This window comes from Phalaenopsis equestris, unplaced genomic scaffold (genome assembly GCF_001263595.1).
Source record: "Phalaenopsis equestris unplaced genomic scaffold, ASM126359v1 Scaffold000998, whole genome shotgun sequence".
NCBI lineage: Eukaryota > Viridiplantae > Streptophyta > Magnoliopsida > Asparagales > Orchidaceae > Phalaenopsis > Phalaenopsis equestris.
The window spans coordinates 132430-137835 of NW_018165437.1; positions in this window are offsets into that span (position 1 = coordinate 132430).

Genomic DNA, 5406 nt, shown 5'->3' on the forward strand with positions numbered 1-5406 from the left:
AGATGTTAAAATTTGTTGTGAGAACATGTAAGAATCGGGCTGGTATTGTCTCAGTCAACATTTGGAAAGAATCACATGAGGTTGTATGAATGAGAATATAGTTCATATGTGTGAGTGCAAATAAATAAGGAAATATTCATTGATGGGTGTAGAGTTAGAGAACATTAAAGTGACAGGTTAAAGCCCTCAACTTGGTTTATTATTTTAGGTTCAGATACGAGAATGTTAGCCCTTAGGTGGATGGAATCAAGGGAACTCTAGAGTGAGAGCTAGTATCTTCCCTGCCTAGTCGCTCTTCAGAATTATTCTATTCAAACTTTAAATTAGCCAATGTTCTTTATAGCATCTATAGTAAGAGTAAAGAATATTATTTCTCCTATTTGGCACAACATAATTTGCATAATTTCACAATAGAATTCCTATTCTTATTATTGATTCATGATAAGAAGAAAGATATTTTCATATTATGTACTTTTCTTCTACAAAAACTTTAGTTATCTTTTTACTGTTTCGTTAAAATATCAATAATATTTAAATTTTAAATTCCTGCAAAAATCATTTTTAGTTTAAGTAATTATCTCTTTAAAAATAGAAAAACTTTCTAAAAAGTGCATATTGCATAATCTTCCCTGTGGGTTCGATATTCAGGCCTTAATCAAAAAGTCATATATTATTTCATAACGATACGTATACTTGTGTAGTATCCCAATATAAATATATATAAATTAAAAAGTTAAATTTTTATTTTTCTTCAGTATCAAGTTTTTGGTTTCTTAACAAAATAAGGAAATATAAGTGAAAAATACCATTAGAACTATTGCTATAAGTGAAAAATCCCATAAGCATTAAGTCGTCTGCCAAGTTTTTGACGCCATTGTCGAGGAAGAAAACAAAGTAAATTTCTATTTTTAGAAAGTCTTATCTAAACTTTAAATATTATATCTTATTTTGTATGTTTTATTTTATTTTATTTTATGTTATGTTAGAGTATGCGTAGTTCAGGTTCTGAAGGACTAGTGCCCTACGATTCTGAATTACAAAGAACTATTAGAAAAATTAGAAAAACCAAAAAAAATATAAATATTGAAAAATCCACAAAAAAAATTACTTACAGAAATGGCAGACCAAAATAATAAAAATGTTGAAATTCATCAAGAATTTAGACCTTTAAGAGATTATGCCAACCCTACTGTAGATTAACTTCATTGTAGTATTCAAAAACCTACTATAGTGCTAATTCATTTGAGCTTAAACCTGCTATTATCTAAATAATATCAAATAATCAATTTGTGGGATCACCAACTGAAGATCCAAATTTACATCTTACCAATTTTCTAGAATTGTGTGCTACATTTAAATATGATGGTGTTTCAGATGATGCCATAAGACTTAAGCTATTTCCTTTCTCACCGAGGGATAAAACTAAGATGTGGTTGAATTCATTAATACCTGGATCTATCAGAACTTGGGGTGATTTAGCACAAAAATTCCTTGCTAAATATTTTCCACCATAAAAAACTACGAAGCTTAGAAATGATATTACATCTTTTAATCAGTTTGAAGGGGAATCTATTTATAAATCATGAGAACGATTTAAAGAACTCTTAAGAAAGTGTCCACACCATGCTATACCAGATTGGTTAATAATTCAAAACTTTTATAATGGATTTATTGGTTCTCTTAGATCTATTATCGATGCCAATGCTGGTGGTTCATTGATGTGAAAATCATTTCGTGATGCTTGTGCTTTAATTGAAGAGATGACTACCAATAATTTTTAATGGCCTTGTGAGAGGGTAAATCCTAAGAAAGTAACCAACTTTCATGAAACTGATGCATTTACTATGTTAGCAAATCAGTTGCTGCAATTTTAAGGAAGTTAGACCAATTTGGAATGAATTTTTCTCAACCAATTTCCATGATTGAAGAGAATTCATTAGGTCAAATGGTAAACTCTCAAGCATCACTAGAAACTTTGAGTGTCATAAATAATAAGCAAAATAACCCATATTCTAATTATTATAGCCCAGGTTGGAAGAACCATCCCAACTTTAGCTGGAATAACAATTCGGGTGGTAATAATAAGCAATGGGAGAAGAACCAAGTAAATCCATTGGGAAACTGAAACAACAACCAAGGGAATAATAATTATAGATCTACTTATCCTCTATGAATCAACAGTAATACACAGTTTAAGGAGAAGAAGTTGTCTATAGAAGAGGTGGTGTTACAAATGGGTAATCAGTTACAAAGTGAAGGAGTTACAATTAGAAATATTGAGAATCAACTTGGGCAAATTGCAAGTTCATTAAGTAATAGATCCCAAGAAACACTTCTTAGTAATACCGAATCAAATTCAAAAGACCAAAATAAAGAGCAAGTTAAAGCCGTCCAACTTAGAAGTGGAAGAGAGTTGGAAGGTAGGGTTCAAAAAGAGATTGAAGTAGAGAGAGAAGAAATTGAAGAATCAAAAGAGGACGCTCTGAGAAAATGAAGGTAGTGGTTTTTCTAAATCAATTTTCGGCAGAGAAATAGGTTTTGGTAGATTTATAATTCCATGTGTAATAGGAGACAGATTTTATGGGAAAGCTTTATGTGATTTAGGTGCAAGCATTAACCTTATGTCATTATCAATATTTAAAAGATTGAGATTAAGAGAAATAACCCCTACTACTGTAACTCATCAGTTAGTAGATCGTTCAATAACCTCTTGTATCGTTCAATAACCTATCCTATAGAAGATGTCCTAGTGAAAGTGGATCAATTTATCTTTCATATTGATTTCATTGTGCTAGATATGGAGAAAGATAAAAAGATACCTATCATTTTGGGGAGAGCTTTCCTAGGCACAGGAAGGGCCATGATAGATTTGTAGAAAGGGGAATTAACAATGCGCGTCAATGATCAAACTGTTACTTTTAACATTTCATAATCAATGAAATACTTTGCAGCAGGTAAATATGATGAATGTTATAGAATGGATGTTATAAGATATCTTAGCGAATGTTATTTCAAGACTACTTATGAAAAAAAATTTGAAGAAAAAGATTTGGAACACGAGTAAGAAGAGGAATTAAATTAATGTGTAAACCTTTTTAAGGAAGATTCAAGTTATGTTCAAGAAAGTTTTGAAATTTTGGACACGATAGACAAAGATAAATCATTTTTTCCATGAATTGAAAAATGTTCAGAACTTAAGTTGAAATTACTTTCTGAACATTTAAAGTATGCCTTTTTAGGAGATTCCTCTACTTTATCTATTATAATTTCCTCAAAGTTAACAAAGGAAGAAGAAGAAAACCTGATGAAAATTCTGAAAAATTTTAAGAAAGCCTTCGGATGGACAATTGTTGATATTAAGGGAATCAGGCCATCAATTTGTATGCATAGAATTAATCTGGAAGAATATTACAAACCCAGGGCTGATCCATAAAGGAGATTAAATCTTGTTATGAAAGTGGTTGTTCAAAAAGAAATTTTAAAGTGGTTAGATGCTGAAATTATCTACCCTATTTCAGATAGTGCATGAATTAGTCCAATTCACTGTGTTACTAAGAAAGGAGGAGTAACTATAATTGTGAATGAGCATAATGATTTGATACCTACTAGACAAGTTATAGTGTAGGAAATAAGCATTGATTATAGAAAATTAAATCTTGCCACTAGGAAAGATCATTTTCCACAACCCTTTCTAGATCAAATGCTGGATAGACTAGCTGACAATAAATATATTTGTTTTCTGGATGGATATACCAGTTATCACCAAATTCAAATATCTTCTAAGGATCAAGAGAAAATAATATTTACCAATCCTTATGGTACTTTTGCTATTAGAAGAATTTAGAAGAATGCCATTTGGTTTATGTAATGCTCCTACTACATTTCAAGGATGTATGATGGCAATTTTTTGTGATTTAATTAAAAAAGGGATTAAAGTATTTATGGATATTTTTTAGTGTTTGGAACTTCATTTAACTCATGTTTAGAAAATTTATCAAAAGTTCTTAAGCACTGTGAAGAAATAAATTTAGTCCTTAACAAGAAAAAATGTCAATTCATGGTAGCAAGAGGAGTTGTATTAGGACATAAAATATCAACAAATTTTATGTAAGTATATCCTGCTAAAATTTAAGTGATCACTAATTTACCTTACCCAACAAATGTAATGGAAATTAAGAGTTTTTTAGGACATGCTGGATTCTACAGACGATATATTAAGACTTTTCAAAAATTGCTAAGCCTTTATGCCATTTACTGAAGAAAGATACAATTTTCAATTTTGATGTAGAGTGCCTAAAATCTTTTGATGAGGAATGCCTAAAAGCTTTTAAATTATTAAAAGAAAAATTAATCACTGCACCAATTATAATTTCACCAAATTGAGAAAAACCTTTTGAACTTATGTGTGATGCAAGTGATTATGCTATTGGAGCTGTTTTATGACAAAGAAATGATAAAATTTTCAAAGTTATTTACTGTGCTAGTAAAACTCTTACTGAAAGTCAAATTAATTATACAACAACTAAAATAGAGTTATTAGCAATAGTATATGACTTTGGTAAATTTAGATTATATTTGATTGGAACTCATTGTATAGTGCTTACAGATCATTATGGTTTTAATAGTACTTAATGAAAAAGAAGGATGCTAAACCTAGACTTATAAGATGGATTCTTCTTTTGCAAGAATTTGATTTTGAAATAGTATATCAAAAGGGGACTAAAATTCAAATTGCTGATCATTTGTCCAGGCTTGAGTTAACCACTTTGTCTTGAAAAAGAAATTAATGAACATTTTCCAGATGAAAAATTATTCACTATTAATGAGTGGTGTGTTCCGTGGTATGCCAACATTGTGAACTTTATTGTTAGTGATATTATACCCTGTGCAAGGACATACCAACAAAAGTGGAAATTTATTTCTGAAGCTAAGACTTATTTTTAGGATAACCCCTTTTTATATAAACAAGGAAATGATCTAATTATTTGAAGATGTGTACCATTAGAAGAAACTTATAAAATTATCCAAAAATGTCATAATTCTTATTTTGGGGGACATTTTTGGTGTTGATAAAATAACATACAAAATTCTACAATCTGGATTTTATTGGCCTACAATTTTTAGAGATGTTAATGCTTATACCAAAACTTGTGATAGATGTCAAAGAATAGACAATATTTATAGAAAAATTGAGATGCCCCTCAATTATATGCTAGAAGTTGAAATATTTGATATTTGGGGATTAGATTTCATGGGATCATTTATACCATCTTTCAAAAATTTATATATTCTGTTAGATTCAGATTATGTATCCAAATGGATATAAGTTGTTGCTTTACCTTGATGTGATGCTCAAAGTGTTGCAAAATTTTTGAAAACAAACATATTTTGTAGATTTGGGATGCC